This window comes from Nerophis ophidion, unplaced genomic scaffold, assembly GCF_033978795.1.
Source record: "Nerophis ophidion isolate RoL-2023_Sa unplaced genomic scaffold, RoL_Noph_v1.0 HiC_scaffold_180, whole genome shotgun sequence".
NCBI lineage: Eukaryota > Metazoa > Chordata > Actinopteri > Syngnathiformes > Syngnathidae > Nerophis > Nerophis ophidion.
Genome location: NW_026907102.1, coordinates 62501 through 75000, shown reverse-complemented (window position 1 = coordinate 75000; position 12500 = coordinate 62501).

Here is a 12500-nt window from a genome sequence, read left to right as displayed (position 1 = left end):
TGAAATCAGGTCGAAAAAATTTTTATGTTTGTTCTTCCAGGGTGTCCATGTCCCTAAATGTGTCCGAGATAGCGCCCCCTAGGCGGCCACGCATGTCCGCGTGAGCCCCTGTCCTCAGAGCCTGGAAGAACCATTCGAAAAAAGAACCATCGAAAAGAGGGGGAAAATCCAACTTTTGAGTCCCAAAATAGCTCACTTTGACTCGGACACATTTCCTGCCAATTCGGCCTGTCTAAGCCTGGCGCACCTACTAACGTGATGGGGGTGTTTTGGTAGACCTGGTAAAAACAGGGAAAATCGAAAGAGGCTTAAAGTAGGCTAGAACTCAAGCCTCTCTCGTTGTTGGACTTAGAAAAAATCCGGCTCGAAAAATAAATCCCATTGAAATGCATTGGGCTTGGCGCTGGGATTTTTTTCTAAGTATGTGAACGAAAGAGGCTAAGGAGGCTGGAAGTTAGGCCTCTCTCGTTGTTGGACTTAGAAAAAATCCACTTTTTTTGGCTGGGATTTTTTCTAAGTGTCACATGGAAGAGGCTAAACAGGCTGGAGGCCAGGCCTCTCTCGTTGTTGGACTTAGAAAAAATCCCAAAAGTGGACACTCTGACAAAATCACGCATGTTGACACTTAGGCAAAAAATCCAACTTTTGCTCCACGGAAGAAAGAGGCTAAGGAGGCTGGAAGTTAGGCCTCTCTCGTTGTTGGACTTAGAAAAAATCCCAAAAGTGGACACTCTGACAAAATCACGCATGTTGACACTTTGGCAAAAAAGCCAACTTTTTTGGACTTGGCCCGGCTTTTCTTCCATTTGTGCCCCACTTGGGCTGGTTCACTCCTGGGTATCTTTTGGTCATTCCCGGGGGCCCCGGAGCTCGCGCAGCTCGCTGCGGGACTTCTGGAACTCCATCCTGGGTAGGATTTTTAAACAATTTCGGACCTTTTTCCAACTTTTTCTCAAATTGTCCCCCACTTTCGCTGGTTCACTCCTGGGTATCTTTTGGTCATTCCCGGGGGTCCCGGAGCTCGCGCAGCTCGCTGCGGGGCTTCTGGAACTCCATCCTGGGTAGGATTTTTAAACAATTTCGGACCTTTTTCCAACTTTTTCTCAAATTGTCCCCCACTTTTGATGGTTCACTTCTGGGTGCCTTTTGGTCATTCCCGGTGTTCCTGCGGCTCGCGCAGCTCGCTGCGGGGCTTCTGGAACTCCATCCTGGGTAGGATTTTTAATCAATTTCGGACCTTTTTCCAACTTTTTCTCAAATTGTCCCCCACTTTCGCTGGTTCACTTCTGGGTGCCTTTTGGTCATTCCCGGTGTTCCTGCGGCTCGTGCAGCTCGCTGCGGGACTTCTGGAACTCCATCCTGGGTAGGATTTTTAAACAATTTCGGACCTTTTTCCAACTTTTTCCTCAAATTGTCCCCCACTTTCGCTGGTTCACTCCTGGGTATCTTTTGGTCATTCCCGGTGTTCCCGCGGCTCGTGCAGCTCGCTGCGGGACTTCTGGAACTCCATCCTGGGTAGGATTTTTAATCAATTTCGGACCTTTTTCCAACTTTTTCTCAAATTGTCCCCCACTTTTGATGGTTCACTTCTGGGTGCCTTTTGGTCATTCCCGGTGTTCCTGCGGCTCGCGCAGCTCGCTGCGGGGCTTCTGGAACTCCATCCTGGGTAGGATTTTTAATCAATTTCGGACCTTTTTCCAACTTTTTCTCAAATTGTCCCCCACTTTCGCTGGTTCACTTCTGGGTGCCTTTTGGTCATTCCCGGTGTTCCTGCGGCTCGTGCAGCTCGCTGCGGGACTTCTGGAACTCCATCCTGGGTAGGATTTTTAAACAATTTCGGACCTTTTTCCAACTTTTTCTCAAATTGTCCCCCACTTTCGCTGGTTCACTTCTGGGTGCCTTTTGGTCATTCCCGGTGTTCCCGCGGCTCGTGCAGCTCGCTGCGGGACTTCTGGAACTCCATCCTGGGTAGGATTTTTAATCAATTTCGGACCTTTTTCCAACTTTTTCTCAAATTGTCCCCCACTTTTGATGGTTCACTTCTGGGTGCCTTTTGGTCATTCCCGGTGTTCCTGCGGCTCGTGCAGCTCGCTGCGGGACTTCTGGAACTCCATCCTGGGTAGGATTTTTAATCAATTTCGGACCTTTTTCCAACTTTTTCTCAAATTGTCCCCCACTTTCGCTGGTTCACTTCTGGGTGCCTTTTGGTCATTCCCGGTGTTCCTGCGGCTCGTGCAGCTCGCTGCGGGACTTCTGGAACTCCATCCTGGGTAGGATTTTTAAACAATTTCGGACCTTTTTCCAACTTTTTCTCAAATTGTCCCCCACTTTCGCTGGTTCACTTCTGGGTGCCTTTTGGTCATTCCCGGTGTTCCCGCGGCTCGTGCAGCTCGCTGCGGGACTTCTGGAACTCCATCCTGGGTAGGATTTTTAATCAATTTCGGACCTTTTTCCAACTTTTTCTCAAATTGTCCCCCACTTTTGATGGTTCACTTCTGGGTGCCTTTTGGTCATTCCCGGTGTTCCTGCGGCTCGTGCAGCTCGCTGCGGGACTTCTGGAACTCCATCCTGGGTAGGATTTTTAATCAATTTCGGACCTTTTTCCAACTTTTTCTCAAATTGTCCCCCACTTTTGATGGTTCACTTCTGGGTGCCTTTTGGTCATTCCCGGTGTTCCTGCGGCTCGTGCAGCTCGCTGCGGGGCTTCTGGAACTCCATCCTGGGTAGGATTTTTAATCAATTTCGGACCTTTTTCCAACTTTTTCTCAAATTGTCCCCCACTTTTGATGGTTCACTTCTGGGTGCCTTTTGGTCATTCCCGGTGTTCCTGCGGCTCGCGCAGCTCGCTGCGGGGCTTCTGGAACTCCATCCTGGGTAGGATTTTTAATCAATTTCGGACCTTTTTCCAACTTTTTCTCAAATTGTCCCCCACTTTTGATGGTTCACTTCTGGGTGCCTTTTGGTCATTCCCGGTGTTCCTGCGGCTCGTGCAGCTCGCTGCGGGACTTGTGGAACTCCATCCTGGGTAGGATTTTTAATCAATTTCGGACCTTTTTCCAACTTTTTCTCAAATTGTCCCCCACTTTTGATGGTTCACTTCTGGGTGCCTTTTGGTCATTCCCGGTGTTCCTGCGGCTCGTGCAGCTCGCTGCGGGACTTGTGGAACTCCATCCTGGGTAGGATTTTTAATCAATTTCGGACCTTTTTCCAACTTTTTCTCAAATTGTCCCCCACTTTTGATGGTTCACTTCTGGGTGCCTTTTGGTCATTCCCGGTGTTCCTGCGGCTCGTGCAGCTCGCTGCGGGACTTCTGGAACTCCATCCTGGGTAGGATTTTTAATCAATTTCGGACCTTTTTTCCAACTTTTTCTCAAATTGTCCCCCTATTTTGATGGTTCACTTCTGGGTGCCTTTTGGTCATTCCCGGTGTTCCTGCGGCTCGTGCAGCTCGCTGCGGGGCTTCTGGAACTCCATCCTGGGTAGGATTTTTAATCAATTTCGGACCTTTTTTCCAACTTTTTCTCAAATTGTCACCCACTTTTGATGGTTCACTTCTGGGTGCCTTTTGGTCATTCCCGGTGTTCCTGCGGCTCGTGCAGCTCGCTGCGGGACTTCTGGAACTCCATCCTGGGTAGGATTTTTAAACAATTTGGCACTTTTTCCTCCTTTTCCTCCATTTTTCCCCCACTTTCGCTGGTTCACTTCTGGGTGCCTTTTGGTCATTCCCGGTGTTCCTGCGGCTCGTGCAGCTCGCTGCGGGACTTCTGGAACTCCATCCTGGGTAGGATTTTTAATCAATTTCGGACCTTTTTTCCAACTTTTTCTCAAATTGTCCCCCACTTTTGATGGTTCACTTCTGGGTGCCTTTTGGTCATTCCCGGTGTTCCTGCGGCTCGTGCAGCTCGCTGCGGGACTTCTGGAACTCCATCCTGGGTAGGATTTTTAAACAATTTGGCACTTTTTCCTCCTTTTCCTCCATTTTTCCCCCACTTTCGCTGGTTCACTTCTGGGTATCTTTTGGTCATTCCCGGGGGTCCCGGAGCTCGCGCAGCTCGCTGCGGGACTTCTGGAACTCCATCCTGGGTAGGATTTTTAAACAATTTGGCACTTTTTCCTCCTTTTCCTCCATTTTTCCCCCACTTTCGCTGGTTCACTTCTGGGTGCCTTTTGGTCATTCCCGGTGTTCCCGCGGCTCGGGCAGCTCGCTGCGGGGTTTCTGGAACTCCATCCTGGGTAGGATTTTTAATCAATTTCGGACCTTTTTCCAACTTTTTCTCAAATTGTCCCCCACTCTCGATGGTTCACTTCTGGGGACCTTTTGGTCATTCCCGGTGTTCCCGCGGCTCGGGCAGCTCACTGCGGGACTTCTGGAACTCCATCCTGGGTAGGATTTTTAAACAATTTGGTACTTTTTCCTCCTTTTCCTCCATTTTTCCCCCACTTTCGCTGGTTCACTTCTGGGTGCCTTTTGGTCATTCCCGGTGTTCCTGCGGCTCGTGCAGCTCGCTGCGGGACTTGTGGAACTCCATCCTGGGTAGGATTTTTAAACAATTTGGTACTTTTTCCTCCTTTTCCTCCATTTTTCCCCCACTTTCGCTGGTTCACTTCTGGGTGCCTTTTGGTCATTCCCGGTGTTCCTGCGGCTCGTGCAGCTCGCTGCGGGACTTGTGGAACTCCATCCTGGGTAGGATTTTTAAACAATTTGGTACTTTTTCCTCCTTTTCCTCCATTTTTCCCCCACTTTCGCTGGTTCACTTCTGGGTGCCTTTTGGTCATTCCCGGTGTTCCTGCGGCTCGTGCAGCTCGCTGCGGGACTTGTGGAACTCCATCCTGGGTAGGATTTTTAAACAATTTGGTACTTTTTCCTCCTTTTCCTCCATTTTTCCCCCACTTTCGCTGGTTCACTTCTGGGTGCCTTTTGGTCATTCCCGGTGTTCCTGCGGCTCGTGCAGCTCGCTGCGGGACTTGTGGAACTCTACCCTGGGTGGGATCATATGATTTTCAACCCATTTTGGACCTTTTTCCCGACTTTCCCTCCATTTCCCTCCCACTTTCGATGGTCCACTCCTGGGTGTCTTTTGGTCATTCCCGGGACCCGGGAAGCCTCGGGCCTGCGGCGGGACTTGTGGATCTCCATGCTGGGCATGATTTTATGAGTTTTCTGGACTTTCTCTTCCCCGGGACCCGGGAGGCACGCGGCTGGACGTTATGCCCCCTAAAATCCCTCCCTTTGCTCGTAAGGCCAATTTTCCTCCGGATTTACTCTCTATAGACCCCAAGGAAAAAAATACCCGACCGGCGTCCATTTTTGACATCGGTCTCCAATCTAGGGCACGCGGGCCGAAAGCGGTACGCCGGTTCCGAAATCCGGCCCCCGCATTTTTTGGGTATTTTTTGAAAAAAATGGCATTTTTGGGACCGGGGGGACTTGCTGGACTCAGTCCCGGGTGCGGATTTTGAAAACTTTGAGGACTTTTGGATTTTCCCCCAGCTTTTCTCCCCCACTTGCAGTTTGACTTTGCGGGGTGCGTTACGGCTGTGCCGGGCGTCCCTGGACTCGGGTGGCCAGCTGCGGGGCTGGTGGGGGACTGATTTTTGAACACTTTGAGGACTTTTGGCTACTCTGCCAGCTTTTCTCCCCCACTTGCAGTGTGACTTTGCGGGCCTTGTTACGGAGGTGCCGGGCTTCCCTGGACTCGGGTGGCCAGCTGCGGGACTCGTGGGACTGATTTTGGAACACTTTGAGGACATTTAACTTCTTTCCCAGCTTTTTTCCCCTCCACTTCCAGTTTGACTTTGCGGGGTGCGTTATGGACGTGCTGGGCATCCCGGAACTCGGGCGGCCGGCTGCGGGACATTTTGCCCTCCTCCAAACCCCAGCCCTCTTTGTTTATCATGCCTATTTTCTGCTGGACACACACCCTCTCTTTTGAGCTGCCTCTTTTTTTAAATTTGGATAGGATTTATTGATGAATGGATTTGTTTTCCCCTTTTTAAATGATGGTTGATGTCTACCTTTTTAATACTTGCTTCTGGCTGCAGCCGAGACTTACAGTGTGATGCATCCAACCCCAACCCTGGTTTTTGTTTCCCTTAAAAACTTGGGGAAATGGACAGCTTTTGGGGGGGGGCACTTCCAGCAAATGGAGGGACCTATTTGGAATTCCCCACCCGGGTGGAGATCCACGGCGAGCCGGCCTTCCTAAAGGGACAGCAACATGGACACTCTGCCATCATTGCAGCTTCTTTTTTTTTTGGGGGCACTCTGTCATATTTCCAGCTTTTTTTCGTGCTGACTTCCAGCAAATAGAGGGACCTGTTTTGAATTCCCTACCCGGGTGTAGATCCACGGCAAGCCGGCCTTCTTAAAGGGACAGGCACCCCCCTGTCCCTTGACACCTGCTTCCCTCCTCGGCGTCACCGAAATCCCACAAAATGACTCAAAATAGGGCCCCAAATGACATCACTCGGTCCGGTTCTTTGGGTCTCACTCGGGGGCTTCTTTGACTCTGGAAGGCATGGTGAACCAAAAGTAGACACTTGGAAAAAATCCCCACTTTACAAGTTGACACTTTGAAAAAAAATCCCGACTATATAAGTTGACACTTGGAAAAAATCCCCACTTTATAAGTTGACACTTGGAAAAAATCCCGACTTTATAAGTTGACACTTAGAAAAAATCCCCACTTTATAAGTTGACACTTAGAAAAAATCCCGACTTTATAAGTTGACACTTAGAAAAAATCCCCACTTTATTTTGGAAAGGTTGGTACACCAAAAGTGGACACTTTGAAAAAATCCCCACTTTATTTTGGAAAGGTTGGTACACCAAAAGTGGACACTTTGAAAAAATCCCGACTTTGACTTTCGCAGGTCTATTACACTAAAAGTTGACACTCTGTCATATTTCCAGCTTTTTTTTGTGCTGACTTCCAGCAGATAGAGGGACCTATTTTGAATTCCCTACCCTGGTGCAGAACCACGGCAAGCCGGCCTTCCTAAAGGCACAGGCACATGGACACTCTGCCATAAGTGCAGCTTTTTCTTCTAAGGGTGCAGCGGCGGCGGAAGTCCACCGGAGGGCTCCAAATCCCCGCTTTCCTTTTTAGGCTTAAAGTGGCTTTTCCCTCCTTAAAAACTTGGGGAAATGGACAGCTTTTTGGGGGGGCACTTCCAGCAAATAGAGGGACCTATTTGGAATTCCCCACCCGGGTGGAGATCCACGGCAAGCCGGCCTTCTTAAAGGGACAGGCACATGGACACTCTGCCATCATTGCAGCTTCTTCTTTTTTTTTTTCCCCTGTCATATTTCCAGCTTTTTTGTGCTGACTTCCAGCAAATAGAGGGACCTATTTTGAATTCCCTACCCGGGTGTAGATCCACGGCAAGCCGGCCTTCTTAAAGGGACAGGCACCCTCCCTCCCGGAACACCTGCTTCCCTCCTCGGCGTCACCGAAATCCCACAAAATGACTGAAAATAGGACCCCAAATGACATCACTCGGTCCGGTTTTTTGGGTCTCACTCGGGGGCTTCTTTGACTCTGGAAGGCATGGTGAACCAAAAGTGGACACTTGGGAAAAAATCCCCACTTTATAAGTTGACACTTAGAAAAAATCCCGACTTTATAAGTTGACACTTAGAAAAAATCCCCACTTTATTTTGGAAAGGTTGGTACACCAAAAGTGGACACTTAGAAAAAATCCCGACTTTATTTTGGAAGGGTTGGTACACCAAAAGTTGACACTTAGAAAAAATCCCAACTTTTACACTTAGAAAAAATCCAGCTTTTTGTTGCTGACTTCCATCAAATAGAGGGACTTTTTCCATGTTTCTTAACCGGGTGTCGATCCAAGGCGGGTGGGCCTTCTGGAAGCGACACCCTCCTTGACACTTAGAAAAAATCCAGCTTTTTGTTGCTGACTTCCATCAAATAGAGGGACTTTTTCCATGTTTCTTAACCGGGTGTCGATCCAAGGCGGGTGGGCCTTCTGGAAGCGACACCCTCCTTGACACTTTGAAAAAATCCAGCTTTTTGTTGCTGACTTCCATCAAATAGAGGGACTTTTTCCATGTTTCTTAACCGGGTGTCGATCCAAGGCGGGTGGGCCTTCTGGAAGCGACACCCTCCTTGACACTTTGAAAAAATCCAGCTTTTTGTTGCTGACTTCCATCAAATAGAGGGACTTTTTCCATGTTTCTTAACCGGGTGTCGATCCAAGGCGGGTGGGCCTTCTGGAAGCGACACCCTCCTTGACACTTAGAAAAAATCCAGCTTTTTGTTGCTGACTTCCATCAAATAGAGGGACTTTTTCCATGTTTCTTAACCGGGTGTCGATCCAAGGCGGGTGGGCCTTCTGGAAGCGACACCCTCCTTGACACTTAGAAAAAATCCAGCTTTTTGTTGCTGACTTCCATCAAATAGAGGGACTTTTTCCATGTTTCTTAACCGGGTGTCGATCCAAGGCGGGTGGGCCTTCTGGAAGCGACACCCTCCTTGACACTTAGAAAAAATCCAGCTTTTTGTTGCTGACTTCCATCAAATAGAGGGACTTTTTCCATGTTTCTTAACCGGGTGTCGATCCAAGGCGGGTGGGCCTTCTGGAAGCGACACCCTCCTTGACACTTTGAAAAAATCCAGCTTTTTGTTGCTGACTTCCATCAAATAGAGGGACTTTTTCCATGTTTCTTAACCGGGTGTCGATCCAAGGCGGGTGGGCCTTCTGGAAGCGACACCCTCCTTGACACTTAGAAAAAATCCAGCTTTTTGTTGCTGACTTCCATCAAATAGAGGGACTTTTTCCATGTTTCTTAACCGGGTGTCGATCCAAGGCAGGTGGGCCTTCTGGAAGCGACCCTCTCCTTGACACTTAGAAAAAATCCAGCTTTTTGTTGCTGACTTCCATTAAATAGAGGGACTTTTTTCATTTTTCTTAACCGGGTGTCGATCCAAGGCAGGTGGGCCTTCTGGAAGCAACACCCTCCTTGACACTTAGAAAAAATCCAGCTTTTTGTTGCTGACTTCCATCAAATAGAGGGACTTTTTTCATTTTTCTTAACCGGGTGGTGATCCAAGGCGGGTGGGCCTTCTGGAAGCGACACCCTCCTTGACACTTAGAAAAAATCCAGCTTTTTGTTGCTGACTTCCATCAAATAGAGGGACTTTTTCCATGTTTCTTAGCCGGGTGTCGATCCAAGGCAGGTGGGCCTTCTGGAAGCAACACCCTCCTTGACACTTAGAAAAAATCCAGCTTTTTGTTGCTGACTTCCATCAAATAGAGGGACTTTTTTCATTTTTCTTAACCGGGTGTCGATCCAAGGCAGGTGGGCCTTCTGGAAGCGACACCCTCCTTGACACTTAGAAAAATTCCAGCTTTTTGTTGCTGACTTCCATCAAATAGAGGGACTTTTTTCATTTTTCTTAACCGGGTGTCGATCCAAGGCAGGTGGGCCTTCTGGAAGCGACACCCTCCTTGACACTTAGAAAAAATCCAGCTTTTTGTTGCTGACTTCCATCAAATAGAGCGACTTTTTTCATTTTTCTTAACCGGGTGTCGATCCAAGGCGGGTGGGCCTTCTGGAAGCGACCCTCTCCTTGACACTTAGAAAAAATCCAGCTTTTTGTTGCTGACTTCCATTAACTAGAGGGACTTTTTTCATTTTTCTTAACCGGGTGGTGATCCAAGGCGGGTGGGCCTTCTGGAAGCGACACCCTCCTTGACACTTAGAAAAAATCCAGCTTTTTGTAGCTGACTTCCATCAAATAGAGGGACTTTTTCCATGTTTCTTAACCGGGTGTCGATCCAAGGCAGGTGGGCCTTCTGGAAGCGACCCTCTCCTTGACACTTAGAAAAAATCCAGCTTTTTGTTGCTGACTTCCATCAAATAGAGGGACTTTTTCCATGTTTCTTAACCGGGTGTCGATCCAAGGCAGGTGGGCCTTCTGGAAGCGACACCCTCCTTGACACTTAGAAAAAATCCAGCTTTTTGTTGCTGACTTCCATCAAATAGAGGGACTTTTTCCATGTTTCTTAACCGGGTGTCGATCCAAGGCAGGTGGGCCTTCTGGAAGCGACCCTCTCCTTCACACTCTGTCATATTTTCAGCTTTTTTGTGCTGACTTCCATTCAATAGAGGGACTTTTTCCATGTTTCTTAACCGGGTGTCGATCCAAGGCAGGTGGGCCTTCTGGAAGCGACACCCTCCTTCACACTTAGAAAAAATCCAGCTTTTTGTTGCTGACTTCCATTAAGTAGAGGGACTTTTTTCTTTTTTCTTAACCGGGTGGTGATCCAAGGCGGGTGGGCCTTCTGGAAGCGACACCCTCCTTGACACTTAGAAAAAATCCAGCTTTTTGTTGCTGACTTCCATCAAATAGAGGGACTTTTTCCATGTTTCTTAACCGGGTGTCGATCCAAGGCAGGTGGGCCTTCTGGAAGCGACACCCTCCTTCACACTTAGAAAAAATCCAGCTTTTTGTTGCTGACTTCCATTAAGTAGAGGGACTTTTTTCTTTTTTCTTAACCGGGTGGTGATCCAAGGCGGGTGGGCCTTCTGGAAGCGACACCCTCCTTGACACTTAGAAAAAATCCAGCTTTTTGTTGCTGACTACCATCACATAGAGGGACTTTTTCCATGTTTCTTAACCGGGTGGTGATCCAAGGCGGGTGGGCCTTCTGGAAGCGACACCCTCCTTGACACTTAGAAAAAATCCAGCTTTTTGTTGCTGACTTCCATCAAATAGAGGGACTTTTTCCATGTTTCTTAACCGGGTGTCGATCCAAGGCAGGTGGGCCTTCTGGAAGCGACACCCTCCTTCACACTTAGAAAAAATCCAGCTTTTTGTTGCTGACTTCCATTAAGTAGAGGGACTTTTTTCTTTTTTCTTAACCGGGTGGTGATCCAAGGCGGGTGGGCCTTCTGGAAGCGACACCCTCCTTGACACTTAGAAAAAATCCAGCTTTTTGTTGCTGACTTCCATCAAATAGAGGGACTTTTTCCATGTTTCTTAACCGGGTGTCGATCCAAGGCAGGTGGGCCTTCTGGAAGCGACACCCTCCTTGACACTTAGAAAAAATCCAGCTTTTTGTTGCTGACTTCCATTAACTAGAGGGACTTTTTTCATTTTTCTTAACCGGGTGGTGATCCAAGGCAGGTGGGCCTTCTGGAAGCGACACCCTCCTTGACACTTAGAAAAATTCCAGCTTTTTGTTGCTGACTTCCATTAAGTAGAGGGACTTTTTTCTTTTTTCTTAACCGGGTGGTGATCCAAGGCGGGTGGGCCTTCTGGAAGCGACACCCTCCTTGACACTTAGAAAAAATCCAGCTTTTTGTTGCTGACTTCCATTAAATAGAGGGACTTTTTTCATTTTTCTTAACCGGGTGTCGATCCAAGGCGGGTGGGCCTTCTGGAAGCGACACCCTCCTTGACACTCTGTCATATTTTCAGCTTTTTTGTGCTGACTTCCATTAAATAGAGGGACTTTTTCCATGTTTCTTAACCGGGTGTCGATCCAAGGCAGGTGGGCCTTCTGGAAGCGACACCCTCCTTCACACTTAGAAAAAATCCAGCTTTTTGTTGCTGACTACCATCACATAGAGGGACTTTTTTCATGTTTCTTAACCGGGTGTCGATCCAAGGCGGGTGGGCCTTCTGGAAGCGACACCCTCCTTGACACTTAGAAAAATTCCAGCTTTTTGTTGCTGACTTCCATCAAATAGAGGGACCTATTTGGAATTCCCCACCCGGGTGGAGATCCACGGCAAGCCGGCTTTCCTAAAAGGACAGGCACATGGACACTATTCGCAGCTTCTTTTTTTTTTTTTGGCACTGACTTCCAGCTAAGGGTGCAGCGGCGGCGGAAGTCCACCGGAGGGCTCCAAATCCCCGCTTTCCTTTTTAGGCTTAAAGTTGCCTTTCCCTCTTTAGAGCCTTGGGCAAATGTACAGCTATATTTTGTGCTGACTTCCAGCAAATAGAGGGACCTGTTTTGAATTCCCTACCCGGGTGTAGATCCACGGCAAGCCGGCCTTCTTAAAGGGACAGGCACCCCCCTCCCGGAACACCTGCTTCGCTCCTCGGCGTCACCGAAATCCCACAAAATGACTCAAAATAGGGCCCCAAATGACATCACTCGGCCCGGTTGTTTAGGTCTCACTCTGGGGCTTCTATGACCCTGGAGGGCATGGTACAGCAAAAGTGGACACTTAGAAAAAATCCCGACTTTTAAAAGTTGACACTTAGAAAAAATCCCGACTTTTAAAAGTTGACACTTAGAAAAAATCCCGACTTTATTTTGGAAGGGTTGGTACGCGAAAAGTTGACACTTAGAAAAAATCCCGACTTTGTTTTGGAAGTGTTGGTACTCCAAAAGTTGACACTTAGAAAAAATCCCGACTTTGTTTTGGAAGGGTTGGTACTCCAAAAGTTGACACTTAGAAAAAATCCCGACTTTGTTTTGGAAGGGTTGGTACTCCAAAAGTTGACACTTAGAAAAAATCC